The sequence below is a fragment of a genome, unplaced genomic scaffold (assembly GCF_019419815.1).
Source record: "Pyrus x bretschneideri cultivar Hongxiangsu unplaced genomic scaffold, Pyrus_bretschneideri_v1 Contig18, whole genome shotgun sequence".
Classification (NCBI taxonomy): domain Eukaryota; kingdom Viridiplantae; phylum Streptophyta; class Magnoliopsida; order Rosales; family Rosaceae; genus Pyrus; species Pyrus x bretschneideri.
In genome coordinates, this window is record NW_025999479.1 from 3674697 (window position 1) to 3688406 (window position 13710).

Below are 13710 nucleotides of genomic sequence, written 5' to 3' on the forward strand. Positions count from 1 at the left end.
ACATAGGTATCAATTGGATACAATATTCCAGTGACCAAGAAAATGATCTGGAGGTGAATTAGCCTAAGCAAGACAAAAATAGTAAACCCCTAGACGGCTACCACTTGTACAAAACCTTCACACGCCACCATACAAAACTATCATAGAACAATAGATATAATAGATTTGTATCAGCAATTGCAAAGTGTCATCGTCGAATAGCGAGGCCACATAAAGTCATTGTAGAAGCGAAACCACATAAAATCATCGTAGGTAGACGAGACCCCATAACACATCGCTTAATGCGAAAATCATATCCAGCCATCATTGAGGGCAGCTTCAACACTCGCTAGACAATAGAACTAAACTAAGCTAAACTAAATTAAACTAAGCTAAACCAAACTAAACAAAACTACTCCTAGAAGGGAGCAACAAGTCAACACATTCCAATGGAGAGTTAGGACAATTCTGAGAAAGGTAACCTGCAAGTACACTGCACAATTAGGTCACCAAATTAGTAAGTCAACACAAGGCGACAGAGCTGCAAACATTAAGACACGGCGACAGAGTTTCTAGAACTAGACACCACAAGAGATAGGACCGCCAAAACAGGTCGGCCCCAGGTGGTGGAACGCCAGATTAGCATGCCCAAGGTTGTGCAACCACAATGTTTGCACTGTAATACTAAACTTATCAAAAATATAAGTTAAGATATTAAGCTCATGAACCATAAATATATACAAGCATTAAAATCACAATTCAATAAATACAATGACAAACTAACCCGTAAAAACAGTAGAAGAATAAGCCAAAGCCGACTTTTAAACAATGCACCTTCTCCTCTCTTGCAAAACCAAAAGTACTCAAACTAACAATACGTCTTAGTTCAATATTGAGCATATCTTTTGTGAGAGCAGTGGCTTGTGTTTTTATATTAAACATAGATTGCCCTATTGCAATCCTACAAGGAATACAAAACTGCATTCCTTATATTAGTATGAGTCCTATAAATGAGCAAACACAAGAGTCCTCAATATACCGATATGATTGGATTAACTCTTGTAAACATTATTTAGACTTCTTTATAGTATCAATTATCCTAAGACTTGTAAGAATCATACTCATACTCTTACATTCTCTCACTTGAGTATGATTCATCACAACAGATAATCATCTCAAATTATTATAAAGGTGATCACATAAGTCATTCATCAACACACTAGTACATAGACAAAACAAGCTTACATAAACCAAAACAATGAATTTATAATTGCCTCTGCAACACAACACACAGATTTAACTTACAAATCACAATGTCTAGTTCATGTTCATAGCAATGTATCTGTCACGCCCCGAACCCAAGTCGGTAATAAAAACTCAAACCCGAATCTGAAACGTGAGTTAAAAGCTAAATAAATAAGAGGGAAATTGACACGGGTTAGAAAATGAACTCCTCTTATTAAAAATAACTCCAAAATCCTTACAAGGTGTACAAAAGTAATAAATTAAAATACTGAAATTTCTCCTCAATCATAACCTCAGCTCTTTTGACACCTGTTTTGCCAAATAACTCATCTGTAAAATAATAGGTGAGGGGTAAGCAACAACCACCGTCGCTTAGTGAGTAGAATATATAGTATGCCAGTCAAGCTTGCCATTTTAATCACACTATAAAATAGGATAATAATATCCAATCATTATACACATAATGCCATATCATATCATCCCTTCACGTGTTCATTATATCCTTCATAAATTGTAACTCACCACGTGATCCCTAATGGCCATCTGCCCTAATGTCCCTATGTGTAGTTTACATTTATCCGTTGGATTAATGCAACACCAAAGTTCTCATGCTTCATTAACATCTCAAACAATTCACTGATCAGATATATATAATAACTCTGAAAGTACTTCACAAAATCCAACATGCTTGACTTGAAATAGAGAGATATTTGAAATATAGAAAAATCTCACGATAACTCATGACTTTCGTTTAAGAATACTTTGAAACACATTACATAAACCACTCACCTCGATAAATCTGAGCTTTGGCAAGACAACCTAGCTCTCTATCTCTCTCTATACATATATAATATATATACCCGCACACGTACATACATATATATATATATACATAGATATATGCTATATATACATCATCTCTACGTAATGCATGCATTGCATGCTTCTGTGGTTTCAAAAGAATGGAGCCTTTGCTCCTAATTATAGGGAAATAGAACGGCTCCAAGAACTGAGGTCCAAGGAAAATATACAATAAAATATATGAAGTCCTATCCGTAAACTCCTACGTGTGTATGAAGGTGATACTTTCCTTGCGACACCTACTGTAGCATCAAGATCTTAGTCACTTGTTATGCAAGGTGTCAATTGCATGTGTGCAACGGATGACACATCCAAGTAAATAGCCTTGCAAAATCAGCACACTAGAGTGCTTACTAATCACCCATTTCTGTCTCCCAAGATAATTAAGACTAATACTGATAGGAGCTAGGCACGTGGTATATATTAATAATAATAACAACAAATATTTATTTTTAAAATATGGGGTCTTACAGTATCTAAGTTCAAGAGTAAACCAAGACGTCTACTCCCACTCATATAGCCCAAAATTGATATCAAAATTACCAAACATTCTCAATAGTAAGCTACCAACTTAAATTATTCATAATTGTATGAATAGCGTAGTTATGATCCAATCAACGACTTTATCATATTCATAGAAGTGATCACCAAATTTTTTGGATACCAAAAGCTTAACCGCACATACAGCTTACCTATGCATTTTAAAGTATTGAACGTAAGAATCTTTTCTTTTACATCACAAAATTAACTCGAAACTCACAACATACTTAATTTGCACTTTGTAATTATGTGAACCAATATAGCAAAACCAAACCAATTTGCTCCCACTTATCTAGGCCATACTTAACACAACCAAGTTAAGTATGAGTTAATAGCAACTATATTAACTAAAAATCATTCCAATACAATGAATGACTAATCAAAATCCATATGGAAACCAAATTCGTTTCCTTTTGAATGCTAACCGACATAATAGGATCCTTCTCATTACTTAAACAAATTAAGTAACACAAAATGGCCAGCCTAAATACTCTTAGCCTTATGCTTACATTCAAACATATGATTCTCCCACTTAAGCATAAGCACAATGTACTTGCACAACCAATAAAGAAACCAGAGATATGAACCAATTGGTTCCCGATTCCTCATCAATTGCATAATCTTAGTTTAGTCATAGCAGTGGCTTATGTTTTTATATTAAACATAGATTGCCCGATTACAATCCTACAAGGAATAGAAGACTGCATTCCTTATAGTAGTATAAGTCCTATAAACGAGCAAACACAAGAGTCCTCAATATACCAATATGATTGGATTAGCTCTTGTAAACATTATTTAGATTTCTTTATAATATCAATTATCCCAAAATTTGTAAGAATCATAGTCATACTCTTACATGCACGACCTAGATGGCGCAGCAATAGATCTGGGCCCAGAAGGCGACGCATCCACATAATAAGTCGATGGGAGTATCACAGCACCGGGAAAGTATGACAGAAGTGGCTCTGATCCACCAAAAGCCCCAATCTAAACCCAAACCCCAAATCGAACCCAAATCAAGGAGGAGACCTTGAGAAGGGAAAAACCCGGATCTAGGAAGGAGACCCAAAGCCATGGGACAGCAGTGCACAAAATGGTGGGAGAGAAAAAGAGGGGATGGAAGAAGGAAATGTTTTGAAACGCAGAGAGAAGGGGAAAGGGAGGTGGAGTAGAAGGAAGGAGAAGGAAGGCTGAGGGAAGAAAGAAAGGAAAGGGAAGCTAGGAGGAGATAGGGATGGACTGCCATCGGCCCCAAAGCATGGCAAGAGGCTGGCGGCTAAGACGATTGCAGGTTACGATTTTCTGGAGAGGGAAAGAGGCGAGGGTTTTCTGGCGGTTTGGAGTTTTGTAACCCTTCGGAAAACTGGTAGTTCAGGAGGTTGGATTGGAGCTTCTTGATAACATAGATTCATATTAGGGAACAAGAGTGCATAGATATTATCATGGACATACAATAGGGATCGTCGACATCCTAAATATCTAGCTGGACTTTATGAATTTATAGAAGTTGCAAAGAACAATGCCAATCATCAAGGTAAATCAAGTGCCCGTGGTAGAAGTATAATAACTTTTCATGGATTCAATAGATGAAGTTTGAAGGCATTTGAATGATGAAGAACCAAAAAGAAATATTTGAAAAAGAAAAAAAAAAGACGACGCCTCCGCAGAAGGCATTGCGTTACTTTCTAAGTTAGCTATTTGGTTTTTTGGTATGTAAGGGTATTTGGTATCTTGTGTCTTAGGGTTTTGCTGTAAGTTAAGGATTTCGATTCTTTCCATATGAGGATTAGAGTTAACTAGGTTCGCGAATTCGTTACCAAATTAAATTTTCAATTGTATAGTTTAACCGAACTCCTTCTTCTCTTAGTGTTAAATATATTATTGTACTTTAAAAAAAAAGTTAGAGTTAATTCTCTATAAATAAGATGTTTGAAATTCATTTGGGACATGTAAGTCTGTTCTGGCCATCTTTACAAATTGTTTTTTTTTTTTTTTTTTTGTTAATAAAATAATATTTGTATTTTGTAATTTATTCGTGCGTCGGATTTTAAGAGCATCGGATACTCTATATAAAGACCCCTCTCCCTCTACTGAGCAGTTGACCCTTGTTGATTGACCTACATTATAATAATCTCCGTGGCAAATATTGGTCCCGTTTCGTTTGTTGAAACCTGACCGAGACAATGCCCTTTTCAGCCTATATTATTGGTCTCTAGAATCTAGGAAACAGAAAACAAGAATGATTTATATGTAAAGAGTTTACACTTGTGAATTGTTATTAGCATTCTAAAAATCTCATTTAGCATTCTAAATTTTTTATAATTAGAAAGAAAATTACACTTATAAGAAGTGTAGAATGAGATTTTTGAAGTGCTAATAACAGTTCCCTTACAATTTATTATTTTGGAAGTCGAAAAGACTTATATAGGCATTTTAGCCTCTTTTGATCGTGCAATTCCCATCAGAAACCAAACTCAAGGCATGCTATGTAGAATACCGACCTAGAACCTATAGGGTAGTACGGATCATGCAAGCGTAGGAGGTTAGGGCAAAAAGAAAAAAGAAAAAAAATCGTTATTACCAAAATAACCCTGGAACTGTACGACATCACGCATTGAGTGTCGAGACATTTTGGTCAGTGTGATGAAGATTGTTACAGTAACCAAAAGATATGGGAGAGGACCGGTGATCAGAGAGTGATGTATAATATACACGATGACGGGCCATGCATCTCATCGGATAAGGGTAAAGATTATTCTGTTTTACATTACCCATATTTTTTATTAATTTTTATTATTTAATCATCTTTAATAGTTTTGCTCTGATGTCCAAAAATCAACTAAAAATGTATAGAGGTAAAAAGTGTTGCGTGGATAACAGTAGCCAAGCCAAATCAGTAGTTTGTAGTTTGAAAACTGGTCTTTTAATTGTTTTGAATACAATTTTCAATGCTACATATCATTGAATCATTTAATACTATTAGAGTTTTTAATTGTTAGATTAATTTTCACAATTATTTAGATTTTTTATTTTTTATCTTAGTCATTTATTTTCGTATCATATAACGCTACATAATATTTAGAAGAAATTTTTCCATAGTTTTAGCTCAGTAGCATTCCGTAGCTCTTTTATTGAAATACTTATTAAAACTCCACCTAGTCTCACTTTCTCAAGCAACTTTTCTTCTATGATATGTATCATTGAGTGGTTCAAAAAATCGACGGTTTGATCTTTCATATAAAGATCTAATAAATCTTTACGATTGCTATATTATAAAAATAAATAAAAAATTCGTAACACTAAGTGATATTTACTATTGTAGCCGGACTCGTTCCTGAAATTTCATTTGTTACACTTTGTCTCTCAATTAGTCAATTTCTATTTACTTTGCCCTATTCCAACTTCTAGCTTTGCTTACATGGCCGTTAGTTAAACATTTGTGCTACCAAACAATCATTTTTCTCAATTTCTTTTCAATTGTGACACTCCTTTTTTAAAGTTTTCTGCACTTCAAAGGTGACTAAAAAAAATTAAAATCGCTGCCGGTAGACGTACAAACTAACTGGAATAGAAGCTTCGTAAGAACATTTTCACATTTGACACAAAATTAAGAAGATGACTGCAAATGTAAAATTCGAAGGTGTAAAAACCGCTACCTAATTTGCAGATCAGGGACCAACACAACACACTAAGGACTAAGGGTGTGTTTGGTTTGTAGGAAAGTAGGGCGGAAAGTGACGTCCTCCATCCACATCAGGCAATCATTTCCTTCCTCGCGCCAAACTAACATAAAACATTAATTGCTTTTTTATGACATAATTGAAAAGAAAAGTGTTATTGACACTTCAAAAATCTCATTCTACACTCCTCACAAGTGTATTTTTCTTTCCAAATATAGAAAGTTTTGGAGTGTAGAATAAGATTTTTGAAGTGCTAATAACAATTCTCATTGAAAACAAAATGCTCATTATAACCTAAAAGTTGATACTTCCTTCCATGATTACCATATACAGAAAAAAAAAAAATTTCATTTTCGCGTACCAAAATAGCCTAATTGGTAAGGAAACTGATTCAACACACTATTTTTATCCAAGAGCACATCACATATTTATGAGCGTTTAGATAAACTGAAGTAAAGAATATCAACAGACAAAAACTAACAAGGTGTTTTTTTTTTTTTAAACAAACAATATTATCTACATTGAGAGAAGAGAAGGAAGTGGGCTAAATCTAACAATGTGCTAACAATGATTTGGTTCAAATTTGTCTTTTGCGAGAATCGAACCTAAAACTTCTCACTTACATATAAAGAGTGATATCAATACTGTAATGCTAAATGCGTAATACTAAGCGGTAACAAACAAGGTGTTAGAAGTAGAGAAAAAGAGTATAAAACTCATTTTTGCTCATTATATTTTAATTGAACAAGGCATAAAGGAAATAAAAGAAATAAAAGACATCACAATTCACAAACATGAAAACGACGAAAAGAGATAGAGTAACAACGAAGCTGGAGTCAGAAGTTTGTTACAATTTTATGTACATTGTATAATATAATATTTTCTCGAGTGTAAATTTATCCCGTGAACTCCCTAAAGCAAAATTACAAAATCACAAAATCACAAATCACAAACTAAATGAAGAAAATTCATAGTTTACAAATCAAATCAAAATCCATCTCCTCTAATTTCGACATAACATTTCCAATTAATTCAACGGAAGTTTGAATTAAATCTAGGGGTTGAAAAAGTGATCGCCACAGTGACATTTCCAACCCAGAGGCTTGTAATTCGAGTACTTGTTGGTACCTGGATGAGATGGGTCAAAGAACATCATGGGGATGGTTCGGGTCATGCCTGGTTCGACCCGCCGCTCGTGGCTGGAAATGGTGGGCACTTGAACCGCCACGCATGGGTGGCAATAATTGCACTTGTTGTGGCAGCTTGGTGGATCTGAACCCAGCCTGGTTTTCTCCTCAAATAACATGCCCTGCACGATTTTTAGCACAACATTAATTAACTAATTATAACCTTAATTTTGTTTCAATTTGATCAGAAATAAAAATGAAAATTAAGACACTGTTTAATAACCATTTCGTTTTCAGTTTTTCAAACATGAAAACTATTTATGTGATTTTTCAAAATTTGAGTTTCATTTTTCATTTTTCGATTTTCAGTTTTCAAAAAGGCAAAAAACAAAATGAAATGGTTATCAACGGGCCTAAATTAATTGAAGGGTAAATGTTTGTGCTTACCCGAAGAGGAGGAGAGAGAGGCTGAGGCAGATGAGCAGTAAAACAAAAGGCTGGAATTGAAGAGAGAAGAAAATGCAGAAAGACAATGGCTCTGGTGGCTTTCAAATGAAGATAAAATGAGTTTTTCATGGTAGTGAAAATATAAATATATATATATATGATGTGCATATCATGTCACCATGCAGTCATCCCCCAGATTAAATTAAACACAACCCTTCAAGGATAATAAGTTTACAAAAAAGATCTTGAAATCCCACTTGCCAATTTCTCTGAAAGTAACTTCAAAGGCAATAAGCGAGAGAGAGAGAGAGAGGTTTTGGTTAAATTTGTGGAGTGGATAAAAGGAAGGAACAGGAAGTGAATAAATGGGGGGTATGGTGGTGGTGGTCGGTTATGGGGGTTCTGACTGACCACAATGAGAGAGAGAGAGAGAGAGAGGTGCAGAGGGGAGGCAGAATAGTGAAAGGAACAATACGAAAAAGGAAACTGTTGTTTGAAGTCTAACTGGTTTTATCTGCAGCTGGGAAGTGAGTAGGAGTGACTTGCAGTAAATACAAGTTATAGATATTACTAGTTACAATGAACATTTAATGAGGTTTAACTGCTGTTAAAACTCAGCTGGGTGAAACTCTCATGTGTCACGGTCGTATCGTCCCATCAATGCTCTCAAACGATGGAGTTTATAAGTCTAGTAATGCTCTCAAACGATGGAGTTTATACGTCTAGTATGGTCAAACGATAAAGTTATGTATGTTTAGCTTAAAAGAATGAATTAGTAATATCACGTTGTTGTTTTTATTTTTTAAGAAGTTTATTTTTATTTTTTTATTATGAACAATAATACTATTTTAAATTATATTAATCGGAAGGAACTGGTTTAGTTAAATTAAAGAGAACAGTATTATCTACCGGGCCAATTTATATCTGGCTAAAATAACGATTATGTACACAAAATGATCCCTAAATGTAAATCCGAATCAAAACCCTTAACTTTTAGAATATGAAATGTACAGTTCTTCTCATTTTCCAAAATAATATTTCTTGTCTTTTTGAGATTTTAAGATAGTTCTCCTTAGTCCAAATTGCTTCCCAGCCCTTGTTAACTAGTCAACTTAAACTATTAACATAAGGATAATGCTCGATTGTTGACAAATTCTAGCTAGAAATTACAGAAAACTACAATCAAGGGTTGGAAAAACAGAAAGTCAATGCATGACCAATGTCAAACTAGCCACATATGAGACATTCACTTTGCAATGTTAAATTGATATGTAAGAATGTTGTGAAATCGAAAGTTACTTGTCTCCTTATAATATGTGGGAATGCAGTGAAATCGACGATGTGTAGTGGAATACAAAATAAAAAAGATAATATTTATGAGGTTCAACAAAAATAATTCTCATTATTTTTTCTCCTCTCTAGCTTTGTAGTTTACTGATATATTTCTTTTCAACATCATGTATATCATTTGTGAGCTATCATTGACCGTTATATAGGAATTGTAAAATGTGCTGATTAGGAGGATTAGATAGAAATTTTTTAACTTGTGTGCCTCTCCACCAAGCCACTTTCTTTGACTTTGTCCCACAATTGAAGGTCCATTCAAACCAAATAATGTCATCCATATTTACAACAGAAAATCGTTCTTCTTGCATACATATTAGAATTTAACATGTGTGCATGTATATAGTGGCATATGACAATTTAACACACTGTTATTTGGAGTTCAAAATATCTTACTCTCTAACTTATTGTAAATAGTTTTATTAATATTAGGTTTTACGCTAATCTTTGTCATTTGCAGGTCAAATAAGTGGTGTTGTGCATAAAATTATATTTTTTGTGATTTTTATTTAGTCTTTTGTACATGTTAGACTATAAGTTGCAAATAAGAATTAATAACTTTTAACATATAAATCAGAGGTCTTAAGTTTGATTCTCTCCAAAGACGAATTTGAATCACATCATTACTAGTCAATTGTAATGCTAAGTTCACCCTCTTCTTATAGTAAATAATTATCATTTGTTAAAAATAAACCATATAAGAAGTAAGCAATGTCTAATTCAATTTTAATAGAGTTAGGAATTGGGACCAAAATTGCCAAAACCGAAGCTACAAAACTAAAATGAAATTGTGAAAACACCTCAAAAGTTTTCAAACTATGCCAATTAGAAAATATGTTTTAATTTCGAACAGAAATTCTTGAAATTTCTAAATGTATTGGTTCCAAAACTGCTGATTATCTGGACGAAAGAAAGAGGAGCAAAAATAATTTAAAAGAAGATATAATATTAAAGGATCCAAAGGAAATGGCAGCCCCTTCTAGTTTTCCTGATTCGTTGCTGTGATTTTTACGGATCACAATTAGTCAAGCTGCCAGCTGCAGGGCATTCGCAGTCTACTGCCACTGGGGAGGTTGCAGACACACAGACGGAGAGAGACAGAGAAAAAGAGAGAGAGAGAGAGAGAGAACGTAACGTGAGGCCCTTTTCATGTTGTGGGAAAGAAAAAGAGAAGAAAGATGTCTGTCATCTAGTTTTCGTTTTTGAGGTTAACCTTTAAGTTAAAGCGATCCATCCAAAAGACTAAATGTGTGTTCTTCTTTGTTTTTTTTTTTTTTATACATTTTAAAATTAATCCATAGTGTGAGTATCAAATAACATGTTATGATAAATTATCTATTATTTAATACATTTAAATGATTAAATGATTAAATGATTAAATGATATCGGATTTGATTTTTTTTTTTTTTTTTTTTTTGTTGTTGTTGTTGTTAGAATGATTTTTGAATGAAAATTAAAAAAATTAAATTGTACTGATTATGAAATTTGTAGTAAAGATACGTTATTAGAAAAGACTGAGATACATGCATTCTCACAAAAATTTAATATAAATTGTATGGAGTGATTTCATTTCTATTTACACCAAAATAATATATGACAAAACTTTGACTAAAATAGATTAATGGCCTTCATGGTGATAGCTTATTCAAAAGATATCCCAATGTTAAAATAATAATAATAATAATAATAATAATAATAATAATAATAATAATAATTAAAATAAAATAAAAAACTTGGGATTTAAACCCTCGTGACAAAGATTGTTAACAAATCTAATCCAAAAATGAGATTTTTGTCAAATATCCATTAGATGCAAGGATAAAAATATCCAACCCCACTCTTTTTTCAATTTACCTTTGTTTTTCTTCGACTTTTTCTCTCCTCTCTCTAATTGTACACCAACGTTCCACCACCCATTCTCTACTCTCTTATACCATTAGTTTCAAGATTCATAAGAAGAATAAAAATAAGAGTAAACTAAATGTATAGACTAAATTTTGTAAACAAAATGACATAGAAGTTGATAGTTGGATTATTACTTGGGTGTTGATTAACGTGCTTATTTCTTATTAGAGATATATCATTCAGTTTGCACATTTAGTCTACAAATTTAGGCCATCCCTTATGACCAATTTGAAGTCTCCCTTCCAATTCGTCAAGTTGTGGATCACAAAGTCGTAGAGGTTGTAGAAGACGCGATCACAGAGTCAATGCTCGCTCAAGAACAGAATCTGAAGCGCGCCATTTGAATTTGATCCACCGCTCGATTTCGTTCTCGAGTTCTTGCCATGGCCTCTTCTAAACCTCTTCTAGGTCTTGTAACATTCAGTTTACTATGCATTAACATTTTATTTTGGGAAATACCCAAAAATATGACATTTTGTTAATCTTGGGACATAAATAGGACAAATCGGTCATGCACAAGTCATGCACACTATGCACGAAACTAAAATTACTAAAATATTCATATATAAATACTAAAAATCATCAGCCCATTGCATCACTTTTCTCATTGATGTGATAAAAGATAGCACACAAATTAAACCCTCTTTATGACAATTGTAGTATAGATATAAGTAGGGATCGTTCTAGGCCGGGGATTAGTAGGGATTGCTAATCTAATGAAAATTGACTCAAAGAAGTGAAAATAGGCTTTAAAACACTTTAAATAAACTCACAAGACTCTTACTAACTTGTATGACTCAAAACAAACTTTAAAGACTCAAAACAACTCAAAACAACCAAAAAGACTCAATTTAGACTTTAGGACTCAATTTGGACGAAAATACACTTAGTTTTGACTCTAAAGACTCAAAAAGACTCTTTTGGACAGATTTGGAACAAGTAAGAAAAGGGGTTTTGATTTTGGACGAATATAAAAGAAAACAAGTAACTTAAAACTTTAAAACAGATTTTGGACGAATTTGAGAAAAACTTATGGATGATGGGATAGCCAAGGGATACTTCTCCACACATGATACTTTCTAACATAAATTGATTTCCAGTTGCTAATTCGATAAACCATGAACCTCAACACCCCAGATTAACCGTGACATCGCTAATTAACCCTCAGATTTCCCTTAAGTTAGTGGATTGGATGACATCATACGACAACCCAAAGCATTCTTCAAAAAGTCCCCTACATGACATCATAATAGAGATACGGTCAAAGATCATTACGTTCAATGGAAATCATAAGTATTGACAAAGCACTTGTAACTATGACATCATGATACTCATGCTAGGAATTTACTTAACATGATTGTGAAAACAACCTTAACTACTTGTGAATATTAGTTTGTGACGATTATGTGAAACACCCTAATATTCTAGCCCCAAATTCAAGCATGCAAATTAAGTAGGCCTCCCTAATAAACATACAAGAATAAGTTATCCGTCAAACGGTTAAGTAAATTGCGTTCACAATTTATGAAATCACAACTGGACTTAATCAACTCATATTATAAACGCAATCATGGTTTCAAAGCATCCCTAGGCTAAAACGAGTTTAGCCTCTCATGTTCATGACAAAACAAAGCAACATAGATTTAAACATTGAAAATAAAAGATAGATTACACCTAGAAACGTCCAACACTCCAACTCGAGTGCACAAACGCCCAAGGCTTGGTCTTCCTTCTCCTCTTCCTTGCTAAGTCACGGCACAAGGTCTATGGTGGGTTTGTGGATGATTTTCTGGGTTTTGGATGGATTTAGGTATGTATGGTGGTGCGGCAAGGGTTGATGGTGGTGTATGGAGGTTGGGATGGAGGTGTGGAAGTAGGGGAATGATGGATGGGTGGTTGTAAGGTCACGGCAAAGAGTGGATTTCTGAATGAATGTTTTAATGTTGTGTGAAGGGGTGGTGGTCTAAATGGTGCGGCAAGGGTTGTTTATATAGGCTAGTTTGGCACACTTAGTGGAGGAAAAGGATTGCACAATCCCAATGCAAAAGGGTTAATTCAAGGCAGAAACCAAAGGGGATTGGGATAGGTAGTGCACGGCATGGATTTAGGCCCTTCTAGAAGGATAGGTGCGGCAAGGGTTGTAGGGATAAGATAAGGCTTCTAGAAAGAAGGGTTTAGAACAGATTCCTAATCCTAAAGGGACATGAACATGTGATATAAGAGTAGGAGAAGGTTTTCAATTCCTAAACCTACTTGGAGTGGTGTACATGCGGCATACAAAGGAATGAGGGTCTAGAATCTGTTCTAAGTGTTTAGATATATATCTAATCCCACCTAAATAGCTAAGTTTAAGTCCCCACCTGATTTGGATACGATAGAATAGGATAATGTTAGAGATAGGATAGGATAAGGTTTCTAGGATAGGATAAGATACGGTTGGATAAGGTTCCTTGTTTCTTGCTTCTTCCTTATCTTCATTGTATTAGGACTTCTTCCACCAGATTTGTAGCCTTTCCTAGCTCTTCTAGTCTTCAATTTCGTCCATCCTCTTTGCTCCATGATTAAGCTATCCAATCCATGCC

At 34.2% G+C, this 13710-nt stretch overlaps 1 long non-coding RNA gene across 1 annotated transcript; it reads right to left on the bottom strand.

Annotated features, from left to right (window-relative positions):
- Nucleotides 1-6177: 6177 nt before the first annotated feature.
- Nucleotides 6178-8159, bottom strand: LOC125476243. The gene is made up of 3 exons (XR_007257548.1): nt 7880-8159; nt 7434-7614; nt 6178-6408 (listed from the first exon to the last, which is right to left on the bottom strand). It is a non-coding gene; the product is annotated as an uncharacterized LOC125476243 (long non-coding RNA).
- Between the last annotated feature and the right edge of the window lie 5551 nt (nt 8160-13710).